The sequence below is a fragment of the Sus scrofa genome, chromosome 2, assembly GCF_054392235.1.
Source record: "Sus scrofa isolate SSC_HxYL_T2T_F1_AM1 chromosome 2, Sscrofa_HxYL_maternal_Yorkshire_Landrace_v2.0, whole genome shotgun sequence".
Classification (NCBI taxonomy): Eukaryota; Metazoa; Chordata; class Mammalia; order Artiodactyla; family Suidae; genus Sus; species Sus scrofa.
The window spans coordinates 1,069,762-1,097,661 of NC_139384.1; the positions used below are offsets into that span (position 1 = coordinate 1,069,762).

The 27,900-nt window shown below is 54.2% G+C and overlaps 1 long non-coding RNA gene across 1 annotated transcript; it reads left to right on the top strand.

The window, feature by feature from the left end:
• Positions 1 to 775: 775 nt before the first annotated feature.
• Positions 776 to 27,110, top strand: LOC146405009 (uncharacterized). The gene is made up of 3 exons (XR_014836551.1): positions 776 to 1,912; positions 2,283 to 2,355; positions 21,579 to 27,110. It is a non-coding gene; the product is annotated as an uncharacterized LOC146405009 (long non-coding RNA).
• The last annotated feature ends 790 nt before the right edge of the window (positions 27,111 to 27,900 follow it).

Sequence of the window (27,900 nt, forward strand, 5' to 3'; positions counted from 1 at the left end):
CTCTTGTGTTTTCAGCCTCCCTCTGCCTACCTGCCTCCCGAGATCAGCGGGAGATGGTCTGTCCCTACCAGGCCGCCCCGTCCTGCCTGAGTCTCCAGTGTCTCGGCGCAGGTGGCTCTTCTGCTTCCCCACTGCCCGTTGCTGTGTATCTTTACACTCAGTGTCGGCTCCCTCCCGCCCGCCCACCTCCCCTTCCTCCCTTCACTCTCCTCACCCTGAAACCTCTGTTCCGCTGGGCGCACACGCCAGCACTGGGGCCTTCTGCCCAGGGGGACCTCCTGTGTGCAGCCCTCTTGTCCTGGAAGCGGAGGGGGTGGCAGGGGCTATTGGGTGGCCGCTGGGAAGACAGGAGCCCACGGCCGGTTTTGAACACGCCGGGCATTCTGTCCGGGATCTCCCGCACAGCTGATGGACTCAAAGCACCTTGACAAGGAATAGGAGTTCCCCCGTGGCTCAGTGGGTTAAGGACCCGGCATTGTCACTGCAGCAGCTCAGATTTGACCCCTGGCCCAGGAACTCCCACATGCCACAGGCACAGCCAAAAGACAAAAACTAAACAAAAGCATTTACAAGGCATTTGCTGATTCATCACCACACGAGAAAGCCCCAGAGAGGAGAGTCACACCAAGTTGGCCTAAGAGACGGGAGGTTTATTAAGGGGGAAATTCCACTGTTATTTTTATAAACAGATAAAGTTGGAGGCAGCAGGAAGGGAGGAAGGAAGCTCCTGTAGGGGTGGGGCCAGGGGGAAGGAGGACGTGGCCCAGTAGGACCCGGGGTCCCCGGCCATCACTCAGAACACGGACCTGGCCTTGTGGGCTCTCAGGCAGCCCCGGGGAGCAGAAGTTGCCCCCGCAGGGGTCGGAAGGGCTGATCGCATGGTCGGCTGGCACCTGCTTTGGAGGAGATGCGTCTCCAGTGACTGGAAAATACACGTCTTCCAAGTGAGGAGGGTAAACACAGGTCCCGGGGTGGGGTGGGGGGGAAGCGCTGAGCCTCACCTGCACCCCAGCGCCAGCGAGGAGGGGAAGGTTGGGGGTGAGTGGGGGGGGTTGTGGGAGGAGCCAGGGTTGTGGGAGGAGCCAGTCCAGGGAAAGCACAAGATACGGGTTTCACCAAACTGTCGGAAACCCAAGGTCTGGATTCAGAGCCTCAGATCTTGCACTGGCAGCAAATGGGGACACAGCAGCTGGCCTGGGAGCAGCAGGGTTGGCAGCAGCTGGACTGGCCACAGCTGGGTTTGCAGCAGCTGGACTGGAGGCAGCAGGGTTGGCAGCAGCTGGGCTGGCAGCAGCTGGACTGGCCACAGCTGGGTTGGCAGCAGCTGGACTGGGAGCAGCCACAGGAGCCACAGCCCCCTTTGCCACAGCTGGAGCAGGCACAGGCTGGCACACAGCAGCACACAGGCTTGCAGCAGCTGGACTGGGAGCAGCCACAGGAGCCACAGCCCCCCTTGGAGCCCCCACAGGAGCCACAGCCCCCTTTGGCACAGCTGGAGCAGGCACAGGCTGGCACACAGCAGCACACGGGCCTGCAGCAGCTGGACTGGGAGCAGCCACAGGAGCCACAGCCCCCCTTGGAGCCCCCACAGGAGCCACAGCCCCCCTTAGAGCCCCCACAGGAGCCACAGCCCCCACAGGAGCCCCCGCAGGAGCCATAGCCCCCTTTGCCACAGCTGGAGCAGGCACAGGCTGGCACACAGCAGCACACAGGCTTGCAGCAGCTGGACTGGGAGCAGCCACAGGAGCCACAGCCCCCCTTGGAGCCCCCACAGGAGCCACAGCCCCCTTTGCCACAGCTGGAGCAGGCACAGGCTGGCACACAGCAGCACACAGGCACACAGCCGCTGGAGCCACAGCCCCCACAGCTGGAGCCACAGCCTCCGGAACAGCCACAGCAGCCCATGGTTCTGGTGAGTGGAGGGTGGAGTCGGTCAGAGGAGCAGGTGCAGAGAGAGGGGAGGGGCTCAGGTGTGGTGCCTCCTGGGCCGGGGGCCTCTATATACCCGCCAGGCTCAGGGAGGTGCTGGGGGCAGGTCACTTGCTTGTGACGTTTATGCTACTTTCGAAGCCCCCTTCGTGCTTTCCTTCCTCCTCGCTCAGGTGAGCCCCTCTGTGTTGTTTCCCGCTTGTCCTTTCCCCCTTGCTTGGGACCCCAAATTAGGCCCCAGGGCACCAGTCACCTGGCCTCTCTACTGACCTCAGGTGACCCCTGGATGACAGAGGCCGCAGGTGCTTTTGCCTTTGCCGACTGGCTTCTCCCTGACAGGGTTCTTCTTACAGGTTAAACGTGGTCTTTACTGGAAACGAGAAAAAACTGGAGGTGACAGTGCGTTGGATTTCTAGGCATGAATAAGTATGTGTGCATTTTCGCCCCACTTTCCCTGTGCCTTTGTCCGCGTTGGGGGTGTTCCCTTTCCTGTAAAGATCCTGTCCCCCCTTGGGGTCTTAGAGGGAAGCCCCTTCCCTCCTTCTAAACCTCGGGAGTGTCTCTGGGGCCTGTTTGTCCCTTCTCCACTTGGAACACTTCCTCCCGAGGCTACTTCTCCCAGCGGCTGCCCTGCCCCCTCCTCAGCCGGGGTCCAGGGCGAAAGGCGGGTTCCTCTCCAGTCACCCCGCCGCGGCTGAGACGGGCTCCTTTGGGGAAGGGGTGGTTTCTGAGCCCCGGAATGAGCGCCAGAGGGTTACTTGACCGAGAAGGAAGACCGGAGCCTGCGTCCCAGCTGTCCCTGCTCCTGAACCCTCTTGGGCCCTGGCTCCGGCTGGCCGCCTTCCTCTCGGGCCCCAACCCGCTGTCCTTGGCTGGAGCGCCTCCCTTTGCCTGAGGAGGCCTCTCCTTTTCTTCCCCTTTGCTTTCCGGCTCTACCTCTGATTCCGGCCCGAAAAGGAATCCTGCAAATGACTTGATGACCTTGGCAGAGCCGCACCTTTCTGCTGGTGGCGTTAGCCTTTTACTCAATTACGCAGCGAAGCTGAGGACTCGTCTGCAGCCCTGTGCTTGGATAGCCTATCTCAGGGCTTCCTAACAAACAGGCAGGCAGTTGTGTCTACAGCCGTTGGCTTGACGAGGTTTCCTGATATCGAACCGTCCTTGCCTGCCTGGAATAAACCCAGGTCGGTCATAGCCTGTGTTTATTTTGCTGCCCTGTTGGATTCTGTGGATTAATATTTAGGAAACCTGCAACTCTCCTCAGATGTAAAATTTTGAGGGGATTTTTAGAAGACGGCACTTGAACATGTAACATCTCTCCTCTGCTGCCAACTTTGATTTCAACCTGCGAGTCTTTCTTTTTTTCTTTTTTTTTTTCTGTCACTTTTTGGGGGTGAAGCTGCAGTATATGGAGGTTCCCAGGCTAGGGGCTGAATTGGAACTGCAGCTGCCAGCCTACGCCAGAGCCACAGCCATGCGGGATCCAAGCTGCATCTGCAACCTACACCACGACTCATGGCAACGCCAGATCCTCAACCCACTGAGCAAGGCCAGGGATCGAACCTGCAACCTCATGGTTCCTAGTCAGATTCGTTACCCACTGCGCCACGATGGGAACTCCAAAACCCGATCTTTTCACTCTCTTCACATCTTTGCCTTTTGCCGGGTGGCAGGTGGCAGGAGCCACACCATGTCGTGTGCTTGCGTTTCCTCTGTTTTCTCGTGGCCTGACGCTCATTTCTTTTTGGTACCGAGTAATCTTTCACTGGATGGATGCACCCGGTTTATCCGTTCATGTACCGAACAGCATCTCGGTGGCTTCCAGGTTTTGGCGACAGGAAGCAGAGCTGCCGTGGATATCCGCGCGTGGGTTTTCGTGTGGACACGAGTCTCCCACTCCCCTGGGTGAGCCCCGAGGAGTGAATCCGACGGCGAGCGCGTGCTTCGTAAGGAAATGCAAAACCGTCTTCCCAGGGGCTGCCCCATCGGGCATCCATCGGGCATCCCCGCCGGGGGTGGGGCTGGGTGTGTGTGGCGGTTCTCGCGTCGTCCTGACGGGCAAATGCTTAAGAGCACAGGACGCGGCGCGGCGTCTCAGGTGCCTCTTTGCCATCTGAACATCCCCTTGGCTGGGCGTCCTTTCAGATCTGCGGCCACTTCTAGACCGAGTTGCTTGTATCATCATGGTCGTTATGGTCGAGTTTTAACAATTCTTTGCATGTTTTGGATACCAGTCCTGTGTGTGATGTGTGCGCTTTGAAAAGGTTTTAAAATTTCCTTCCCCTCGGGCTGTGGTGTGTTTTTTCCTTCTCTTAACAGTGCTTTTGCAGAGCAAAAAAATGTTTTTCTGTCTCTTTTTTGCCCACCCCACGGCATAGGGAGTTCCCAGGCCGGGGAGCAGACCCAAGCCGCAGTCTCGACCTGAGCCGCAGCTGCGGTCATGCCGGATCCTTCACCCACTGTGCCGGGGACTGGACCTGCATCCCCGAGCAGGGGCTCGCAAATGTTTTTAATTTTAATGACGTATAGCTTGTCCCTTTTTCTTTTGCAAATTGTATTTTCGTTGCTGTGTCTGCTGCGGAACCCACAATCACCAGATGTTCCTGTTACCTTCCAGGAGTTTTATAGTTTTGCGCTTCATGTTTGTGATTCACTTTGGGTTAGTTTTGGGGAAAAAGGTATAAGGTCTGTGTCTAGATTCATTTTTTTCTCCACTGAACTTTTTTTTTTTTTCCTTTTCTTTTTGTCTTTTTAGGGCCGCTCCCGCAGCATATGGAGGCTCCCAGGCTAGGGGTCGAAGCGGAGCTGCAGCCGCCGGCCTACACCACAGCCACAGAGACGCCGGATCCGAGCCGCATCTGTGGCCTACACCACAGCGCAGGGCAACGCCGGGTCCTTCACCCACGGAGCGAGGCCAGGGATCGAACCTGCATCCTCATGGGTCCTGGTCGGGTTCTTAACCCACCGCGCCACGACGGGAGCTCCTCTCCTGTGCTGGTTTGCACACCAGCCTCCGTGTGGACACGCGTCCGTTTCTCTGCCATGTACCGAGGGCGGTCCCTGCGCCTTCCGACGGCTGGAGGTTTAGCTTCTGGGGGAAGAGCGCATGGGTCTCCGCAGGGGCTGGGCAGTTGCCCTTCCCGGCGGCCGAGTCCGCGGGGCCCGCGTTGTCCTCGTCCTCACCTCCCTGACTCTTAAACGAGGGCCGTCCCGGCGGGCGCGCCGTCCTCGCTCCTTGCCACTTTGCGTTGCGGTTCCCTGGGGACTGACGGCGTTGCGAGTCTTTTCACGTGCTTGGTGGCCGCGTCTGCATCGTCTTCAGGGCATCTATGAGGGGTCCTTTGCCCACTTTTTTTTTTTTTCTTTTTCGGTCGCATCCACAGCATGTAGACGTTCCCAGGCCAGGGATCGAATCCAGGCGGCGGCTGCGACCTACGCCACAGCTGTGGCAAAGCTGGACCCTAAACTCGCCGCGCCACAGTGGGAACTCGCTTCGCATTTTTAATTGCGTTTTTAATTGTGTTATCGCATTTTTAATTGAGTTGTCAGGGTTCTCTGTGTATCCCACGGAGCGAGGCCAGGGATCGAACCCGCGTCCTCATGGCTGCTAGGTGGGGCTCCCTCTTTTCAGTTTTTTGATAGCATCCCTTGACGCACGACGTTTTAAATCTCGGTGAGGTATAATGTCTCTAATTTGTTTTCTGTTGTCTGTGTTTGGTGTCCTAAGAAACCACTGTCAAATCGAGGTCGCAGAGACTCACCCTGTGTCTTTACGGGTTTTGTAGTTTTGACATCTTCAAAGTAGGACCTTGATCCTTCTTGAGGGCGTGCGGTGAAGCTGCACTCCTTCCCCTGCGCGTGGGCGTCCACGGGGCCGGGCGCCACTTGTTGGAGAGCCCATCCTGTCCCCATTGACCTAAAGTCAACCGGCCGGATGCATGAGCGGGTATTTCCTGTCCCCATTGACCTAAAGTCAACCGGCCCCATGCATGAGCGGGTATTTCTGGGCTTTGGATTCTGCTCCATTGATCCGTGTGTCTGCTTTTATGCCGGCACCGCGCTGTCTGCATTGCAGTAGCTTTGCAGTAGCTTTGCAGTCAGGGAACCTGAGTCCTCCAACTTGGCTCTTTCGAAAGACCCTTTTGGTGGCTCTAGTCCCTTGAGTTCCCCTACGCGCTTTAAAACCAGCTCCAGGAGCCAGCCTCGATGCTGGCGGAGGTTTCACTGACCTGCAGATCGCTGAGGGAAGGTCCGCCAGCCTAGCCGTGTCAGGTCATCAGATTCATGAACTTTGGCTTCCCAGCTGGAGCTGCCAGAGCAAAATACCGTAGACCCGGGGCTTAAACTGCAGACATTTGTTTTCTGGAGGCGGGAGTCCAAGATCAAGGTGCCTATAGATTCCGTTTCTAGTGAGAGAGAGAGAGGGAGAGAGAGAGAGAGAGAGGGAGAGAGAAAGAGGGAGAGGGAGGGAAGGAGAGGGAGGGGAGGAGAGGGAGGGAAGGGGGGAGGGGGGAAGGGGAGGGAGGGAAGGGGGGAGGGGGAGAGGGGGGGAGGGGCGAGTTCTCTGCTGCCTCGTCTCGTAAGGACACCCATCCCATGGGAGGCGGGCTACTCCTAGGACCTCACTTACCCTTGGTGACGTCCTTAGGGGCCTCTCCTGCCAACACAGCCACGCGGGGGGCGGTCAGGGTTTCAACCTATGAATTTGGGGAGCACGTAAACATAAACATGAGCACATGTGATGGCTTTCAGTTTATTTAGATTTTAATTCCTTTTCACAGTGTTTCCTCTCTCTCCGGGTGTTAGCCTCACACTTCCTGTGTTAAATTTATTCCTAAGTATCTTTATTCTTTGTGAAATTGTTGTATATGGAATTGCATTCTTTTTTTTTTTTTTTTGTCTTTTTAGGGCCACACCTCGGCACATGGAAGTTCCCAGGCTAGGGGTCGAATCGGAGCTATAGCCGCAGCAACACAGGATCTGAGCCAGGTCTGCGACCTTCCCCACAGCTCACAGCAACCCCAGATCGTTAACCCACTGAGCAAGACCAGGGATCGAACCCACGTCCTCAGATATTAGTTGGGATCGTTAACCACTGAGCCACAATGGGAACTCCTGGAATTGCATTCTTTTTTTTTTTTTTTTGTCTTTTTGCCTTTCCTTGGGCCGCTCCCGCGGCATATGGAGGTTCCCAGGCTAGGGGTCGAATTGGAGCTGTAGCCCCAGGCCTACGCCAGAGCCACAGCAACGCGGGATCCGAACTGCGTCTGCAACTTACACCACAGCTCACAGCAACGCTGGATCGTTAACCCACTGAGCAAGGGCAGGGACCGAACCTGCAACCTCACGGCTCCTAGTCGGATTCATTAACCACTGCGCCACGACGGGAACTCCTGGAATTGCATTCTTAATTTCATTTTCAGATGGTTCCTTGCATGTGAACAGATACGTAGTCCAGGTTTGTATAGCGACCTTGTTTCCCGGAAGCTTGCCGGGGTCGTCCAGCGGTTCTAGCATCCATAAAACATCAGCTTGTACAAATTTACCGGAAGAAAACACACAGCTGGGTAGAAAAGAGGCGGTTCAGTGAAGAGCCAGTGAAATGTTCCATCAAGTGTGAGAAAGCGAGCAAAGGCTCTGGCAGGCAGATGAAAGCAAACTAACCAGGAAGGAGGTGGGTTAGATCCTCTGGTCTGGAAAAAATCAGCGCGCACGCGATGCCCCTCCTGCTGATGAGACTGGGGAGAGGCCGCCCTTCTGCGTGGTTCTTGGAGATGAAGTTGTCATGGTTTCACTTTGAGAGCGACACCGGATACGATTAGGTGACATCAGTACAGTTGGCTTTGAAACGGCAAAACGTAAAATATAAACACACACAGTTTGAAGTTCCCGTCGTGGCTCCGTGGAAACGAATTTGACGGGCATCCGTGAGGACGCAGGTTCGATCCCTGGCCTCACTCAGCGGGTTAAGGATCCAGCATTGCTGTGAGCTGTGGTGTAGGTCGCAGATGTGGCTTGGATCTGGCGTTGCTGTGGCTGTGGTGCAGGCTGGCAGCTGTGGCTCTGGTTCAAACCCTAGCCTGGGAACCTCCATATGCTGTGGGTGCGGCCCTAAAAAGACAAAAAAAAAAAAATCCATAAACACACACATTTTATATTTATGTCAGCATTGGCAAAAAAGTACCACCACAGTGGAAACCAGTACTAATACCTGTTTAAAGATTAGGTTGCCACGGCCGTGGAATTGGAGACATTTCCCGAGGCTTCGGTTAGGGATAACCGTGGATGCAGGGGAACGGGCGGCATAGGTCCTGCTTTTGTTACGAACAACATCAAACGGCTCTTACGCGCATTTGGGGCACATACGTGGAGGGGGGGTCGGGTGGTGGTCGGGGGTGGGGCAGGCCCAAGGACGGAACCTAGTGTGTGTTACGTGGTCCTGCACCTGCAAACATTCCCTGTGTGTGAGCCTGAAGTTCCCTAAAGGCAGACCTACCACGTCCACTTGCTGGGAGGGCTTGTGTTTTGGTGAAAACGGTCAGGTCTCTTGGCAAGAAGGTGGGCGCACAGTTCCGACGGGCGTGTGCGCCCCCGGCCCCGGTGTTGGAGTCGAGAGCCACGTGCCTCTCCGAGACCATCCCAGGGTGTTTGCTCTTGGTGTTTTTGAAGCGGGTACACAGGAACCCAAGAAAGCCACCGCGTTGTTTGAGTTTCTGCATCAGGGGAGGGTTCGTGTCTTACTCGGCGCGGGAGTGTGGTTGCCAGGGCTCTGAGTCTCGAGAATCTGTAACATTTTACGAAACGGTGCCATTGGGGCTTATTGCTGACTTTTTTTTTGTTTTGCTTTTTAGGGCTGCACCCGAGGCAAAGGGAGGTTCCCAGGCTAAGGGTATTGGAGCCACAGCTGCCGGCCCACACCACAGCTCACGGCAACTCCGGATCCTGAACCCACGGAGCGAGGCCAGGGATCGAACCGCAACCTCATGGTTCCTAGTTGGATTCGTTTCTGCTGCGCCACGACGGGAACTCCAATGAACATGACATTTAAAAATGAACTTCATGGTGTTGCTGTGGCTGTGGTGTAGGCTGGCGACTACAGCTCCGATTCAACCCCTGGCCTGGGAACCTCCATACGCTGTGGGTGCCGTCCTAAAAAGCAAAAAAAAAAAAGAAGACAAACCCGAACTTCAGGAACATGGGTTCGATCCCTGAACTGGGAGCTTCTGCGAGCAGAGAGAGTGGCCAAAGAAAACGAGGCAGTGGTAGCAGGAGGCAGATACTGCAGATGCTGCATCGGCGGCCCGCCCTCCAAAGACAGCTGCCTCCGCGTCTGGACGTTTTCTTTGGCTGTTTGTCCTCGGACTGCGAAGCGCTTTGTGGCCTTTCTTGATTCGTCGGTCCCTTTGGCGTCATCTGGTGACGGCTCACAGTGGGTCAGGACTCAGCCTGGCATCGGAGGACAGGGTGTCCTGGCCGGTGGGCAAAGTGAGACACACGCAGAGTCCCCTGGGAGACGGGTCCTGGGCTGCGTCGGAGCAGGACGGGCCCAGCGGGGCAGCCGCACAGGAACGTTACCCGGGGTCCCTGGCACGCGGAGGCCGAGGAAGGACTGCCCTTCCGGACAAGGGGGCCTTTCAGGTGCCAGCACGGCGCGGGTGTCTGTGCTCCGCCTGCGCCCAGCCTGTGGGTGTGACTTTCCCCCATCGCCAGGTCACCCGCCGTACCTGCGGGGAGCTCCCAGGGCCTCGCTTCTGCCCGGAAGGACCCGCCGCCGCCGGCTCACCCGCTTTTGGGGCGCGGCCAGGACTTGTTCCTTTAGGACACCTTCCGAGAGGACATCTGTAGACGCCCTCACCCGTCACGGGTTTCCGCTCGCAGGGAGTGTGTCCTGGTTTTTCGTCTACGAGGCAGTAAAACAGAGTCAGAGTGAGCCCGAGGCTTGTGTCGGAGAGAGTGTTTATTTAAGAGCACTTGGGGTCTGGGGGGACCTGGGTGCGCAGAGGACGGAGTGGGCGGGTGTTGGGCGTGGAGAGACGGTCTGGGGGTCCAGGGCCGCCCCAGGGCGGGGGTGTTGGCTGCCTCCTGGGGGTCCTGAACCAGCCGCCACTGGGGGGGCGTTGCAGGTGGAGGAGGGAGGTGACGGGGAGTGGGAGCCGGGGAGGTCTCTGGCCCTGACGGCACCGATGGGTCCTTGGAGCTCAGTGAGGGAGCAGGTGGCTGCTTCAGGCTCACAGCCGACGAGCTGCAGATGAGAGAAAGGGCAGCAGGCGGAGTCTTGGGTGGGAGGGGATGCAAGACGGGAAGAGAGCACGAGGTAGGTGCCCGGCTCGGTCGGGACCCACAGCCCCAGGCGACGCCTTTCCTGCTGAAGAGGACAAGGCTCATGGGTCACAGCCGCGGGAGCTCAAGAGCGGAGTCACTCTGGTCAGCAGTTCAGATCTTGCGCTGGCAGCAAATGGGGACACAGCAGCTGGCCTGGGAGCAGCAGGGTTGGCAGCAGCTGGACTGGCAGCAACTAGACTGGCAACAGCTGGGCCTGCAGCAGCCACAAGAACCACAGCTGGAGCAGGCACAGGCTGGCACACAGCAGCACACGGGCCTGCAGCAGCTGGACTGGGAGCAGCCACAGGAGCCACAGCCCCCCTTGGAGCCCCCGCAGGAGCCACAGCCCCCTTTGCCACAGCTGGAGCAGGCACAGGCTGGCACACAGCAGCACACGGGCTTGCAGCAGCTGGACTGGGAGCAGCCACAGGAGCCACAGCCCCCCTTAGAGCCCCCACAGGAGCCACAGCCCCCCTTGGAGCCCCCACAGGAGCCACAGCCCCCTTTGCCACAGCCGGAGCAGGCACAGGCTGGCACACAGCAGCACACGGGCTTGCAGCAGCTGGACTGGGAGCAGCCACAGGAGCCACAGCCCCCCTTGGAGCCCCCGCAGGAGCCACAGCCCCCTTTGCCACAGCTGGAGCAGGCACAGGCTGGCACACAGCAGCACACAGGCACACAGCCGCTGGAGCCACAGCCCCCACAGCTGGAGCCACAGCCTCCGGAACAGCCAGAGCAGCCCATGGTTCTGGTGAGTGGAGGGTGGAGTCGGTCAGAGGAGCAGGTGCAGAGAGAGGAGACGGGCTCAGGTGTGGTGCCTCCTGGGCCGGGGGCCTCTATATACCTGCCAGGGTCAGGTTGATCACATACTGACTTCCTACTTCCTGTTTGTGCCATTGCTCCGGGGCACACTGTGTGTGTGTGTGTGTGTGTGTGTGTGTGTGTGTGTGTGGGCACATGGTGCTTGTCCCTGGCCTCTCATTGGCTCCGTCCAGCATCCTCTTTATCCTGTTTCTAAATTTAACCTCTTGCCATTTTGTTTTGTAGTTATTAATGGAAAGTGATTTCTAGAATTCTTACATTTCTGGCATTTTCTAGGCCTAGGACCTTCGCCATTCTTGGGCGTGAGCTCCTGTCCCTACTGGGCGCCGCCCGAAGCCCAGGCCTCCCTTGCCTGCATGTGCCTTTGAAGCGCCTGCTCTCCGGGCATCGGCCCGTGGCGCAAGCTGAGGGGGCAGCGGCCCTGTGACTCCCAGTTCTGGGGTTCCCTCTCCTCGGGGTTCCTCCGCGTCTCCATTTCTAACAACATTTGTGGTTTATTAACATCCAGCTGCCATTTTAAAGTGACCGCGGCATCACGGTGTAACAGGCAGAGCAGAGGCTTGAGCACGTTAAGTGTGTGATCTCTCGGGAGCAGTTGTGTTATCATCACCGCTCTCCGCTTCTAGATGTTTCCACTGCAGGCGGAAACGCCGTCCCTCTGAGCACGGACGCCCACCGCCCTCGCCCAGCCCGGTGGTCTGGGTCTGCGTCCTGTCTCTGTGAATCCGCCCAGTCTAGACATTTCGTGACGGTGGAGTAGCAGCAGTGCTCGTCTCTGTGTCTGGCTTGCTTCGTCAGTGTCTTCGAGGCTCACCCACGTGGCAGCCTGTGTCAGAACTGCGTTCCTTCTCAGGGCTGCATAATACTGCATCGTGTGTTCAGGCCACGTTTTTTCCCTCTGTTCCTCTGTCGATGGACTCCTGGCTCCTCTAGCTTTGTAGTGCGGTCTGAAGTCAGGACGCCCGATTCCTCCAGTGCTGTGTTTCTTTTTCAAGATTGCTTTGGCTGTTCTGGTTTTTTTGTGTTTCCATTCAAATTTTTAAAGTTTGTTCTAGTTCTGTAAGAAGATTGATACACACCCACCCCCCCCCCCCCACACACACACTGGAATATTACTCAGCCATAAAAAAATGGAATGATGCCATTGGCAGCAGCACGGATGCAACTGGAGATTCTCAGACTAAGTGAAGTGAGTCAGAAAGAGAGAGACAAAGACCATCTGATATCACGTATCCGTGGAATCTAAAACATGGCGCAAGTGAGCGCGTCTGCGAAACAGAAGCAGACTCACTGACGTAGAGGACAGACTCGTGGTTGCCAAGGGGAGGGAGAAGGCCTGGGGTGCATGCGAGTGTGGGGGTGGCAGGTGCAGACCCTTCCAGTTAGAGTGGACAGGCCATGAGCTCCTGCTGCACAGCACAGGGAACTACGTCCACCCTCTTGGAGGGACCATGACGGAAGATGATACGAGAAAAAGGGAGTGTGCAGACCTGGACGGACACCTGGGTTTTTCCGCCTTTGGCAGTTGTGACCACGCCGCCAGCATGAGGGTGTGCAAATACCCGTTGGAGGCCCTGCTTCAGTTTTGAGCGTGTACCTAGCAGCGAAATTGATGGGTCGTGTGGTAATTCTGTTTGGTACCGAACCAAACTCGGCGCAGCGCACAGCCGAGCCCATCTAGTGACACCGGGCTGGGGCGAAGGACAATGCAGCATCTCCTGCAGGTGTCCTCGGGAGTGGGGGGCAAGCAAGGCGCGCGGGCAGCTCCTGTTCAGCCCCGAACTCCCCCACGGCTTCCAGGAGGGGTCTCTACAGACCGTGTGAGGTGGGGTGGGGGGGTGATCAGCTCGCGCCCAATCTCCGATTGGTTGGTGGTGAGGTCACAGGTGGTGTTTTGAGACTCTCGGTCCTCCCCTTCTGGTTCCAGCTGGTCTGGGGTCTCCCGGCTGGGGGTCAGCATGCAGTCAACGGCTTCCACCAGGTGGGGGCGTCCGTCTGTGCAAAACAGCCCAAGGCCGCGGCTCGGGATGTGCCCTATGGCCCTGGAGGAGGGACCAGGTCCTCAGCTTTGTCTGATGGCTCAGCAGTTGTGACAGCGTCTTGCTTGACCCTCGTCCTTTGTTTCTGCATTTTCTCACTTCTCTGATTCAGTCTGCTCTTTGGAACTTGGGGAAGGCCTTGCTACAGACAGGAGGTGGGGCACGTGGGGAGGGGACCTGAACTGAAGCCCCTGCAGGGTCCCACTTGGTTTCACGTTTAATGTTTAGAGGAACCACTAGACCGTTTCTCGCGGTGACAGAAAGCAGGCAGCAGCTCGGCGCGAGCGCTGGGAAGCCCGGGTGTTCCCCTGTCCCCACGCCCCGCAGTCCCGATGGCCGGAGCCCTTCGGTTCGTCTTCACCGTTTTTGAGCACGAGGTGCCCGGGACCCTTGCACTCTTGCCCCATGTCATTTCATGGCTCGGTGGCTTATTTTCTTAGTGCTGAGTGACAGCCACTGCTGGGCTGGACCGCAGTTTGTTGGCCCGTCCACCTCCTGGAGACGCCTGGGTCGCCTCTTTATTTTGGAAACCATGCATACAGCTGCTGTAAACATCCATTTGTAAGTTTTAGCGTGGACGTAAGCTTTCAGTTCGTTTGGGTCAATTCCAAGGAGTGCGAGGGGGAGGGTGTGCTTCGTTTTGCAAGACACCCCCAAGCTGTCCTCCAAAGTGGCCGTCCTCTTTCGTGTTCCCGCCCGCAATGGTGGGCGTTTCTGTCTCGCTCTCACTTGGCGTCATCTGCGTTCCAGGTTTCGGCCGCCCTCACAGGTGCGTGATGACATCTCGCTGTCTTTTGAACTTGCATTTGTGAAATGGCATACGGTGCTGAGCCCCTCTTCCTATGCTGGTGCCATCTGTGCCTCGTCTTTGGCCAGGTGTCTGCTCAGGTCTTTTGCTCTTCTTGACGTTGGGCTGTTTATTGCATCGCTGATGAGTTAAGAGCTCTTTCTGTTTTGGACGATAGTCCTTTCCCGGATGCGTCTTTGCACCTCTTCCTCCCAGTCTGTGACTTCTCTTATTCTTTCGACTTTGTCTTTCACGGAGCGGGAGTTTTTCCTTTGGACGAAGTTCTCCTCATCAGTCGTTTCTCTCAAGGACTGTGCCTTTGCTGTTGCACCTGGACAATCACGGCCACGCGCAAGGTCCCCCAGGGTTTTCCTACGCTGTCTTCCAGGAGTTTTATGGCTTCGTATTTTACATTTGGGTCTGTGTTTCATTTTGAATGTGTGTGTGCGTGTGTGTGAAAGGTATAAGATCTGTGTCTAGAGTCCCTTTTTTGGCCTGTGGGGGTTCAGCTGTTCCAGTACAGTTTGTTGAAAAGACCGCCTTTGCTGCACTGCCTTTGCGTTTTTGTCAAAGATCAGTTGACCCGTCGTGGCTCAGAGGAAACAGCTCTGACCGGTATCCGTGAGGACGCAGCTTTGATCCCTGCGCTCGCTCAGTGGGTTACGGATCCAGCATTGCAGTGAGCTGTGGTGCAGGTCGCAGACGTGGCTTGGATCCCGCGTGGCTGTGGCTGTGGCGTAGGCCGGCAGCGGCAGCTCTGATTGGACCCCCGGCCTGGGAACCGCCAGATGCTGCAGGTGAGGCCCTAGAAAAAAGACAACCACGACGAAAAAGATCAATTGCCCGTATTTATGGGGGTCTATTTCTGGCTTCTCTATTTTGCTGATCTGTTTCTCCTTCTTTCACCAATACCCCACTTTCTTGGTTATCGGAGCTTTACGTAGGTCTTCCATTGGACTGATGTCAGCCGTGCAGCTTAGTTCTTCTCCTTCAACCTTGTGTTGACTCTTTAGCCTCAGTTTGTTGGTAACCACGGAATAACCTCCTGGAGTTTCGATTGGAACCGCAATGAACCACAGACCGAGTTTAGAGGAATTGGCATGTTTACACCTTCGAGTCTTCCTGTCTGTGGCTCTCTGATCCTGCTCCTGAGTGTTTCATAGTTTCCCCATACAGTCTTGGACATATTTTGTTAGGTTCATGTCTAGGCAGGTGCGGTTTTGGGGTGCTCACGTATAGGTTCATGTCTAGGCAGGTGCGGTTTTGGGGTCTCACGTATAGGTTCATGTCTAGGCAGGTGCGGTTTTGGGGTGCTCACGTATAGGTTCATGTCTAGGCAGGTGCGGTTTTGGGGTGCTCATGTATAGGTTCATGTCTAGGCAGGTGCGGTTTTGGGGTGCTCACGTATAGGTTCATGTCTAGGCAGGTGCGGTTTTGGGGTGCTCACGTATAGGTTCCCATGTTTGGATTTCCAGTTCTGCGTGTTCGTTGCCGCCACGTAGGAAAGCGACTGACTTGCACACCGGGCGTGTATCCTGTAGCCCTGCTCTAATTGCACGTTGGTTTCAGGAGTTTTGTCGTTACTGTTGGTGTGGATTACCCTGGACGCTGGACATGGATTACCATGCCGTCTGTGGACAGACGCGGTTTTATTCCTTCCGCCAATCTTGTCTTGTCCTGTGGCATCAGCGAGGGCTTCCAGCCGGACGCTGGGGAGCAGCGGAGAGAGAGCACAGCTTTGCCGCGTTTCTGGCCTCTGCGGGATGGCTCTGAGTTTCTTCCCCTTGTGCGTGATGTTGGCTGTCGGCTTTTCGCAGCTGTTCTTTGTCAAGTCGAGGACGCGTCCCTCTACTTCAGTTTCCCGAGAGGAAATCACTGGCCATCACCCTCTGCCGAAAAGACGCATATTTCAAGCAAGCCTTTTCTAAGATGCAGGATCTGCACACATTTTCGCCCTTGCTGGGTGGTGGTTGTTTTGCTTTCATGGGAGCGTATTCGGAGAAGCGCAGCTGTTTTGCCTTTTGCTGACGTCCAGTTTATCCGTTTTCCTCTTGTTGCTTGCACTTCTGGCGTCGTCATCCAAGCTTTCTTTGCCGAACCTCGGGTTATAAAGATTGACACCTATGCTTTCTTCTAAGAGTTTTGTAGTTTTAGCTCTGAAAGTCTGGCGCCTGGTTTGGGTTCGCTTTTGTGTGGGGGGTGGCGCGAGGCCCAGGTTCACACCTCAGTGCGTAGGTGTTCGGTTGGCCCCGTGCCGTGTCCTGAAAAGCTCTTCTTGCCCTGTCGGTTCGGGCTCCCTACAAGCTGACCTGGCTGGTGGTGAGCGCAGAGAGCTGGCTTGGAGCTCCTGAGTCGAGTGGCTTCCGTGGTGCCCCTGGGACACCCCCGTCCTTCTGCAGCCCCCCGACACCCACCACCCTTGGGGTTCGTGGCTGCACAGACTGCGGTTCCTGCCGGGGTCCTGGCCTGGGCCGGTCTGGTGCCCCCGAAGGTTCTCCTGACGTTGCGTCTGCGGGAGACAGGACGAGGTCGCACAGACGGTTCCAGGTCTCTCCGAAGCAGCGTCTCAGCTCTTCTGTTGGGACGACACCGATCGTTCCTGCAGGGGCAGCATACCCGGAAAAGACTAAAAGCGAGGCCCGGCACCACGGGTGCCTGCTCGTCTCAGGAAGCCAGGTGAGCAGGCACCTGTTTCTGTATCTGGTGAGACCAGGCCAGTGATTTTCCCCGTATGTCCAACACTGGGCTCCATGCGATCTGCTTCTTCCTGTGTGACCTAAGGACGTGCACAATTTCCTTATAGCTCAGCCTGTTGCTTTTTTTTTTTGAGGTGGGAAAGTGTTCCTACCTTAAAAGTTTACCGTTCATTGAATTCTTGGACCTGGGTAACCACCACCCACCTCGGAATAAAGGATGCACACCGTGTCCCAATTCTGCCTGTTTCGCAAAGTTATGGGTCACAAACTTTATTTGTAATTTTCATTTTTAAAATTAAAAATGCTGAGGGAACTTCACCTCACCCGTCTCTTGGGCACACATGCTTGTGGTCATGTGCTTGTAACCCTTTGCACCCCGGCTGTTTTTTACTGGATAATAACAAGACCCCATTGTACCCCCAATGTGCAGGTGTCCCCCGAGCATTGGTACTGGCTGCCTGAATGCCCCCCTAAAGGGTATGTCCTGTGTCATAGAAACAAGATGCAGTCATTCACTTTAGGCGGGGGCTAACTTCATCCCCTTTTGGAAAAGGCTGAAGTGTAATAGACGTACAAGGCCGTGTTAATTTCCGCTCTTCAGCAGAGTGATTCCGACGCATGTACACCTTCCTCTTCATATTCTTCCCGTTACGGGTTATCTCGGGATATTGAATGGAGCTCCCTGTGCTGCACGGGAGGCCCTTGTTGTCTCTCCCTTCCGCATACAATAGTTTGCGTCCGCTAAACCCAAACTCCCCGTCCCTGGGCAACCCCAAGTCTGTTCCCTCTGTCTGTGCATCTGTTTCTGTTTCGTAGACAGGTTCTTTTGTGCCATATCTTAGATTCCACATATACGCAATATCCTGTGGTATTTGTCTTTCTCTGTCTCACTGACTTTACCTAGTATGAGAATCTCTAGGTGCATCCATGTTGCTGCACGTGGCTTTATTTCCTTCCTTTTTATGGCTGAGTAATACTCCATTGTGTGCGTGTATATATCCATTCTCGTCCTCTTATGAATAATTTTGTGTTAACCAGCCTTGTCCATAACGTTTGTGAACGGTCAGTATCCTTTCCTCTGGACAAATACCAAGAACTCCAGGGGCAGAGGGAACAGCTGGGCTGGTACCAAGTGCAGTGAGTGTTGCCAGTGGGTCTGGCCTGGTTTCCACGCCCATGATGGTGCCCCAGAGCTTGAGGGCGTTTCTTCTGAGAAAGGCTGTAGGAATCACAGTGAGACAAAGCTTGGTGTTGAGGATTTGTTTATTTAGAGGGTTCACAAAGTCCAGAGTAGAATTTGCTAGACCAAGAATCGGAACGAGCTGGAGTCAAGGGAGAGGGAAGGGTGTTTAGGGGATCTGGGCCCCCAGGCTCCGGGGCTCAGCACCAGCCCTGAGGTTGTCTGAGAATGGAGGCTGAGCGGGAAGAGGCCAGGAAGGATCCCCACTCGGAGCCGGGTCGGGGGGGGCTTTCTGCCACGTAGCCCCGAAGAGCCTGCAGGTGGCGAAGCCCAGCTGTCAAGGAGGAAGCTTCTCCCGGGTTGTGAGTGTGGTAGTGCATCCTCAACTGGCTCGACGAGTGCGGAGGGGACCCCTTCTCCACCAGCAAGTGTGGACGAGGATCTCTGGTCCTGAAGATTCCGCTGCGTCACTCCTGGAGGGGTGGACGCAGGCTGCGTCCTGGGGTTTGGGATGTGTCACCACTCATGGCCAGGGAGCCTGGATTGGCTGGAATAATGTGAGGTCTGGATCAGCAGCTCAGATCTTGCACTGGCAGCAAATGGGGACACAGCAGCTGGACTGGCAACAGCTGGGCTTGCAGCAGCTGGACTGGGAGCAGCAAGGTTGGCAGCAGTTGGACTGGCAACAACCAGACTGGCAGCAGCTGGGCATGCAGCAGCCACAAGAGCCACAGCTGGAGCAGGCACAGGCTGGCACACAGCAGCACACGGGCCTGCAGCAGCTGGACTGGGAGCAGCCACAGGAGCCACAGCCCCCCTTAGAGCCCCCACAGGAGCCACTGCCCCCTTTGCCACAGCCGGAGCAGGCACAGGCTGGCACACAGCAGCACACGGGCTTGCAGCAGCTGGACTGGGAGCAGCCACAGGAGCCACAGCCCCCCTTAGAGCCCCCACAGGAGCCACAGCCCCCTTTGCCACAGCTGGAGCAGACACAGGCTGGCACACAGCAGCACACGGGCTTGCAGCAGCTGGACTGGGAGCAGCCACAGGAGCCACAGCCCCCCTTGCAGCCCCCACAGGAGCCACAGCCCCCCTTGGAGCAGCCACAGGAGCCACAGCCCCCCTTGGAGCCCCCGCAGGAGCCACAGCCCCCTTTGCCACAGCTGGAGCAGGCACAGGCTGGCACACAGCAGCAGACGGGCACACAGCCGCTGGAGCCACAGCCCCCACAGCTGGAGCCACAGCCTCCGGAACAGCCACAGCAGCTCATGGTTCTGGTGAGTGGAGGGTGGAGTCGGTCAGAGGAGCAGGTGCAGAGAGAGGGGAGGGGCTCAGGTGTGGCGCCTCCTGGGCCGGGGGCCTCTATATACCTGCCAGGGTCAGGGGCGAACTGGGCACACGGTCACTTCCTGGTTCCTGTCTGTGTTGTGTTTATTCTCTTTGTCCTGTCCTCTCATTGACTCAGGCAGCATCTGCTTTCTTAGTTTCCAAATTTAGTGTCTTCCCTCTTTTGGTCCCTGTAACGAGGTCCCCGGCTCTGCCTGGTCATCGTTCCCTTGGCATCCCTTGTAACCGGTCAGCTGCCGTTTTGCCATCACAAGCGGCACTGGATGGGCTGGCCCGGGTCTGTACCCCAGCAGAGTCCAGGGAACATCCCCGGGTGTCTGCTTCTTGGCCTCCACCTGTGTGGCGGAAGCGGGTGGCATGCAGTAAGCAAGCCCAGGGCCCCAAATCTGGTTCCTTTCAGCTTATTTAGAAGACCGTTAAATTCCATTTTTTCATACTAATTGTATTACTTGCTTCATAAAAATTAATTTTAATTTTTTAAAATCGAAATGATGCACAGGCGTTTTAAAATTCTCGCAAAGTTTCACCCCAGGAATCCAACGTTCATTTAACCTTTGAAAACAGAATCAATGTCATTAACCGCAGCGGTGGAGCAGAGGAGAAAAGCCCAAGGTCGTGTCAACAAATTCACAGTGAGCCTTAAACCAAACCCAGTACCCGTTCATCTTTTAAAACGCTCTCAGAAAAGCAGAAGGAAGGAGCCTTTTTACATGGTGAAGCTCACGAACTGTGACGTGTCTGAGCTGCAAACCACAGCTTAGACTGTCTCCGCTCCACGCATCTTGGTGAAAGATCCGAGGCTCTTGGGTCAGAGACAGAGGTGCTTATCGCTCACAGTGCAATTGTAGACAAGGGACCCACCTTTTGACGCCAGCTCCTCGCGCTCCGGTGCCCACAGGGTGGCACATATGCCGCCTGCGCACGCTGAGGTCCCTTACAGGTCGGAGCCCTGGGCTTTGAGAAGCTGCGTCTTCTATAACAGGCAGCAAACATGCCTGCTCTTCGCTGCGAGGGACACAGCTCCGTCTCCCGGGCTGGTCGCTCCACAAAGACTCGTGTAAAGATGATTTAGGACAAAAGGCAGCCGGCATCTCTCTCAAGAGATGCCCGGAAACGCAGGAGACTCGTGGTGACTGAATGCCTGTATTCTTCTGAGAAAACGTGACAGCAGGCACCAGAGGAAGAGGGGAAACACAAGACTTTCTCCCGAGATTGTGAGCAGGAGAAGAATGCTCACCAGCACTCCTCCTCGGGGTAGTTTGTCAGACTAAAGGTCTGCTGGGATTTGACTTTTGGCAAATGGACGTCTTTGCAACACTGGGCAATCAGATCCGTGAATGTGAGCTAGCTTCCCATGTACTAAATCCTCTTTAATTTCTTCCAATTCTGTCTTGTAACTTTCATTTTATACGTCTTTAAGAGGTTTCACGCATCTTTTGTATGATTTATATTCCTGCAAGTATGATTTTGGGGGATCAATTCGAAAAGATTTTTGTATTTTAATATAAATGTAAGTATATTAAAATCTAGGAGTTCCCGTCGTGGCGCAGTGGTTAACGAATCCGACTAGGAACCATGACGTTGTGGGTTCGATCCCTGGCCTTGCTCAGAGGGTTAAGGATCCGGCGTTGCGGTGTAGGTCACAGATGTGGCTCGGATCCTGCATTGCTGTGGCCGCGCCCCCAAGCCCAGGCGGAGTGGAGCCGAAAGGGAAGGTGAAGCCTTTGCATCCCGGCCCGAGAGGTTCTGGAGCCCGAGCTTCCGCTGGGGTGGGCGGTCTGTTTCTACACAGAGGTGTCCGCCTGCCTTTGCCCTCCCCGGGCCCTGGAACAGCTCGGGGGCACAGCGTCAGCTTTTTGGAGAACTTGCTTTAAACTGGGCCCCGATGTTCGTCTGTTGCCCATTTGGCTTTTTCACTGGCAGCGTCGTCCCGGAGGAGGCGGGAGTCGGGCCTGGAGGACGGGTCGGCCCCCTGTCCCCAGGCGCGCCCGTACTCACATCTGCCACCAGAGGGCGCCGCGTGGCCCGCTGCTTTGGGTGCAGAAGCATCACTTGGCTGAAATGGAATCTGGCCCCGTCTCAAGCTGAAACTCCTGATTTTAAGATCTGTAGACGTCCTCTGATTTTGGAGGCCCCATCTAGAGAGGTTCTGCGTGTGTTAGAGTTAACGATCAGAAGAAGAAAAGAAACCACGCTAAGTCACAGATTTAAAGACGTGACAAATACCAGAAACACGAACACATCTGGGAAAATAACCTCATTTTTTAAAACTGCCTCAGTGCCGTCCCCACCGCATGACCCTTTTTCCCACGGTGTTTTTGTCCCCATAGTCTTTGATCACCTCTTCATACGGTAACAATTTTATAATTTTATTTTCTGAAGGGAGGAGAGAAAGGTGTTTTAGTATTTCCTTTATGGCGGCTGCTTGAGACTTGCTTTGTTTGTTTGCTTTTCAGGGCGTCACTGTAGCACTTGGAGGTTCCCAGGCTAGGGGCCCAATCGGAGCTGTCGCCACCGGCCTACACCACAGCCACAGCCTCCGTAACACGGGATCCACGCCGCGTCTGTGACCTGCACCACAGCTCACGGCAACGCTGGATCCTTAACCCATGGAGCGAGGCCAGGGATCGAACCTGCATCCTCGTGGATTTTCGTCGGGTTCTTCACTGGCCGAGCCACAACAGGAGCTCACATTCTCCTTTAATTAATGACACGCACCCACCCGGGTGTGAGGCGCATCCTCGTGAGGCAGCCTGTTACGTGTTTGTGTCACCTCTGGCCGCATCAGTATTTTCACGTCAAATCAGTGGGACACTTAAATCTTTGCTGAAACATTCGTATGCACAGGCTGTGGGTGTGGCCTAAAAAAAAAAAAAGGACAGGTTTGTACCTTAGCAACTTCTGGCTGCACTTTTGGTGTCTTCCTTGTGTCCCGATTTCTCTTCTGAATTTTCCAAGATAGAGTTTAGAATTCTTAAAATATTGAGCCCGTGTTGCGAGGCCTGGACAGCCTTCCAGAGGGCAGAGCGCTGTTGCCGTGAGATCCTTTAGACGAAAACGCCAGTCAACGTGCATGTTATTCTGGGAGAACGTGTAGCAAGCTGAGAAGAGGCAGGGGTGCAGGGGTGCCTTGCTCTGGGTCCCTGAGGCCAGGAGCCGGGCGGCCCGGCCTTCTGCGTGTGGACCTGCAGCCCCGAGGGGAGGTGGCGCCCTGCTCTGACCTGACCTGTGCGATGCTCTGGCGCCCCACATGCTGCCCGGGGCTGGCCATGGGCACCCACGAGGCTTCCCCTTTGTTGAATAAGATGCCGGGTCGCGGTCTTCAGTTGGCGGGGAGGGTGCCAGGGCCCACGAAGGTTCTCTCTCACGGCAGCAGCGCGCAGTTCTCGCCCGCCCGTCAGCGTTCACCGTTCCCGGGATGGAACCGACCCCAGGGCGGGCATAGTCTGTATCCGGCTTATTTCGTATATCCGTCTCTTCTGTACACATTCTTCTTTATTTTGGTGGACTTTTCATGAACTGTGTTGGGTGGATGAGTCGCACCTGCTTTTACATTTTACGGCGTATTTTGAGGGCTCGCGCAAAAATGGATCTGGTTCAGGATGCGGCGAATCTTCATCAGCGTTTCCACGTGTCTTTCGACAAACGTGCGCCCTCTCATGGTGGGGCACTGTGTTCTCTACGCGGCGAGGAGGCGAGGCTACACCAGTCAGATTGGTACTTGTGCCAGTTTGTATTTTATCCTCATAATTACTGAGAGAAGTTTGTTTGCAAAAATCTGTAGCTGTTATACCTGTAGGGTTGTCATCTTCTCTTTGTAAGGCTCCCACGTTTGTCTTTTTTTTTTTTTTGTCTTTTTGCTGTTTCTATGACCGCTCCTGCAGCATATGGAGGTTCCCAGGCTAGGGGTCGAATCGGAGCTGTAGCCGCCAGCCTACACCAGAGCCACAGCCACGCAGGATTCGAGCCGCGTCTGCAACCTACACCACAGCTCACGGCAACGCCGGATCCTTAACCCACTGAGCAAGGGCAGGGACCGAACCCGCAACCTCATGGTTCCTGGTCGGATTCGTTAACCACTGCGCCACAACGGGAACACCCCCACATTTGTCTTATATATTTTGTATTTATTTGGTTTTTTTTACAGCTGTTCCTGTGGCATCTGGAGGTTCCCAGGCCAGGGGTCAAATCAGAGCTGCAGCTCCCAGCCTACACCACAGCCACAGCCACACCGGATCCCAGCCGCAGGTGTGACTGACGCTGCAGCGTGCAGCAGCGCCGGACGCTTCACCCCTGAGGGAGGATAGAACCCACGTCCTCGTGGACACGCTGCCGGGTCTCCCCTGGTGTTCGCGTTCCTCGGTGCTCGGGGATGTCCCATCTGGAGGCTGCAAAGAAGGTGCCTTCTGGCACGGGCGCCTGAGCAGGCCGAAGGGCCAGGACCCTGGCGGTGGGGAGTTCAGCTTCAGGAAGGTTCTGTCTTCCTTGCGAATCTGCCTCTTAATCGTGAATTGCTTTATCCCAGCCGCGCTTCAGCCTCTCCTCCTTCTTGCTAAGATCAGCTGACCAGTCGCGGGGACAGGTCTGGTGTTGGGAAGTCTGCGATTTTCGAATCCCGGTTTTCTGTGGTTGTCGAGAAGCGGATCCCCGTGGACGCCTTCCGTGTGTGTGTGGAGCGAGCAGGACCCGGTGCTGTTTGTGACTTCTTCCTCGTCTCTGCTCTCAGCTGACTGCCTTGCACCTCGCTGCGCTGCTTTGATTACTGACCCTCGTTCGGAAATCAGGGAGTGTGAGTCATCCTGATCAGTTCTTGTTTTCAGAACTGGTTTGGTTGTTTGCCAGTACGTTATTGAGGATTTTTGCAGCTGTGTTCATCAGAGGTACTGGTGTTTAGTCTTCTTTTCTCGTTGTGTATGTGGTTTGGGGTCAGGGTGGCGCTGGCTCTGCTGAATCTGAACTGTGCCTCCTCTTCCTCTAGTCTCAGGGTTTTCTTTGACACAAGGTTTTAAATTGCTGGTTTAGTCTCCTTGCGAGTTACTGTTCTTTTAGATTTTTGGTCTCCTCCTGCTTCCGTTGTGGTAGATTGTGTATGTCCAGGAAACCATCCATTGTTCAGGGTTGGCCACTTTGTTGGCACGCACTGGTTCACAGTATTCTTGTATAATCCCTTTTCTTTCTGTGGCGTCATTTGGGATATCCCCTTTCATTTCTGATTTTAGTTATTTGAGCCTTCTGTCTTCTTTTTTAGGTAATCCAGCAGAAGTTTATCAGTTTTTCTATTGGTTTTCTATGCTCTCTTTTATTAATTTCTATTCTAAATTTATGATGCCCCTCCTTCTGCTAGCTTTTGGTTTAGTTCATTCATTCTTCTTTTGGTGGTTCCTTGAAGTGTAAAGTCGGTTTGTTAATTTGAGATCGTTTTTTCCTTTGTATGAGTTTAGAGCTAAAAACCCCCCTTTAGAACTGCTTTCACTGCATCCGATGTGTTTTAGTATGCTGTGTGCACATTTTTATTTGTCTCTAGGTATTTTCTAATTTCTCCTGTGATTTCTTTACACATTGGTTGTCTGAGAGTATGTTAATTTGGGAGTTCCTGTTGTGGCTCAGCAGGTTAAGAGTCTGACTAATATTCATGAGGATGCAGGTTCAGTCCCGGGTCTCATGCTGGCCTTGTCACAAGCTGTGACGTAGGTCACAGATGCAGCTCCGCTTTGACCCCTAGCCCAGGAACTTCCATGTGCCACAGAGTGGCCCTGAAAAGAAAAACAAAACAAAGAGTGTGTTTCCTGTCCACAAATTTATGGATTTTCCAGTTTTCCTTCTGTTTTTGGTTTTTAATTTCATCTTGTTGTGGTTGGAGAAGATACTTCATATGATATCTGTTGTTTTAGAGCTGTTGAGGTTTGTCTTGTGGGCTATCATGTGGTCTATTCCGGACACTCGCATGTGCACTTGAGAAGAATTTGCGCTCTCTTGTTTGGGGGCAGAGTGTTCTGTCTCTGTCTGACAGACCTGGTTGTTAGACTGTGTTGCTGGAGTCCTCTGCTTCCTTTCATGTCTTCTGTCTTGTTCAGTCTGTCACTGACGGTGGGGTATCCATGTTTCCTGCTACTGTTTTATTGCTCTTTGTCCTTTTAGTTATGTCAAAGTTTGTGTTGTATATTTAGGAGCTCTTATGTTGGTGAAATTTTTCGTCTTATTGTTTTTGTTGTAATGGTGTACAATGTTATGTCAGTTTCGGGTGTATGACATGGTGCTGTGACCCTTGCCCACATGACGAAATGATCACCGCGGCAAGTGCCGTAGCCATCTGTCCCCACAGGAAGTTATTACGGTTTTATTGACCATGTTCCTTCTGTCGTGTATCACATCCTGTGCTTGTTTATCTCACAGTTGGAGATTTGCACCGAGGACCCCCCCTCGCCTGTTTCACATCACACCCCCACCCTCTTAGCAACCACCCATTTGTTCTTTGTACCAGCGAGTCTGCTTTTATTTTCTTTTGTTTGTTTTATTTTTTAGATTCCACATATAAATGAGACCATGTAATAGTTGTCTTTGTCCGATTATTTCACTAAGCATGATATACCCTCTAGATCCAGCAATGCTGTCACGAAAAGGCAAGACTTTCGTTTTTCCCGGCTGGCGTGTGTATGTGTGCGTCTCAGATCGCCTTACCCAGCTGTCTTTTGATGAGCACTTAGGTTTCACACCTTGGCTATTGTAAGTAATACTGCGGGAACCTTGGTGGGCATACGTCTCTTTGCACCGCATTTTGTTTCCTTTGGGTGATAACCCAGAAGTGAAATTGCTGGATCACATGGCAGTTTTATTTTTAATTTCTTAAGGAACCGTCGTACTGCTTTTCACAGTGGCTGCACCAGTGTACAGTCCCACCAACAGTGCAGGAGGCCCCCTTTCCTCCACATCCTCACCAACACCGGTTCTTTGTTGTCTTTCTCATGATGGCCCTACTGGCAGGTGTGACTTTTTCTGCAGAGTTGCCTGTAGTCACCTCAGACTCCCTGAGCATTTTGTCTCTGCCTCTTCTCAGGAGCCTGTCATTTTAGCCCGCTGGCACCTGCCTCTGGAACTTCAGCTCTAATGTTCAAGTGTTGTGTCATTTTCTGTGGCTTCCAAACAAGACAGTCTGTCTGTCAGAGCGCCGTGTCAGGCAGGACAGGTGGCCGTCCCTCACGTGGAACTATGTTCTTTCTTAATTATCAGTTGACGTTGTTATTGAATTTTTTTGCCCTGCAGATTTTTTCCTTTTACATGCTTCTTTTCTTTAATACTGAATTTATCAATCTTTTCTTTTTGTGGGCTGCTGAATTTTTGTTCTGGCCATGCCCATGGCATGTGGAAGCTCCCGGGCTGGGGATCGCACCTGTGCCATAGCAGTGACCTGCACCACGGCAGTGACAGTGCTGGATCCTTAACCACTAGGCCACCAGAGAACTTCAGCTGTTGAATTTTGTGTCCTGCTTGGAAAGAACTGTTCTGCCCCAATATTGTTTAACGTTTCTGTTTTCTTTTAGTCATTTTGTGTCTTTATGTTTTGCTTATGTCTTTATTCGGTATGGAATTTATTTTTAGAGTAGGAGGTGAAGTAGAGATACGATTTTCATTTTCCTAGATCTTACATAATTGTTTTAATACCTTTTATGGAATAATACATTTTTAAGCAAATTTAAGTGCTGTCTTTTATGTGTTTAGTTCTCTTTCTGGGGGCTCTACTCTTTTATCTGTTGGGTTTTCACCTGCTATGTTAGTTGTTAGAGTGATCATAACTTTATAATTGGTTTGCTATCTAGTCCCCTTTCTTTTAAACATTTTCTTGGCTATTTTTATGCATCTCTTTTTTCTGTATAAATATTACAATCAGCATAGCTACTTAAAATATCTTCTTGGTATATTTGTTCAGATCAAATATATAGATTAATTTATGGAGAATGACTTGGTTATAATATTAAAATTTCCTGTTAAAATAATAAGTATTTATTCTTTTATTCATGACTCCTTTTATGTTTCTCAGCAATTACAATTTTCTTCACTTGGTTTTTTTTTTTTTTTTAAAATGACCGTACCTGTGGCATATGGAAGTTCCTGGCCAGGGATCAGATCTGAGCCACAGCTGTGACCTATGTCAGATCATCAACCCATCACACCAAGCTGGGCATTGAACCCTCACTGCCACAGACACAATGGTGGATCCTTAACCTGCCGTACCACAGTGGGAACTCCTTTTCACATCGATTTTTTTTGTTTGTTTTTGCTTTTCAGGGTGTGGCATATGGAAGTTCCCAGGTCAGGGGTTGAATCAGAGCTGCCGCTGCCGGCCTACACCACAGCCACAGCCATGCGGGATCTGAGCCACATCTGCAACCTACACCGCAGCTCATGGTCATGCCAGATCCCTAACCCACTCAGAGAGACCAGGGATCGAACCCGAGTCCTCATGGATCCCAGTCGGGTTCGCGACTGCTGAGCCGCAACGTGCTCAAGACTTTTCCTGAAATGTGTGTTCGGGAGGAAAATGCACAGAGACAGCCTGATGCGTTTTCACAACCTGAGCACACGTGTAGCCAGCACCGAGATGTGGAGACAGAGCGTTTCCAGACCCCAGGGGCTGCCTTGCCGTCTCCCTTCCAGCCACTTCCTCCCCAAGAAGCCCATCCTGGCCCTTGGGGCCTAGACGGGTCTGTTCTTTGGGTGTCTGTGCTTTTCCTATAGGACTCACGGTGCGTACGGGACATCGTGTTTGTAAGATTCTCTTTG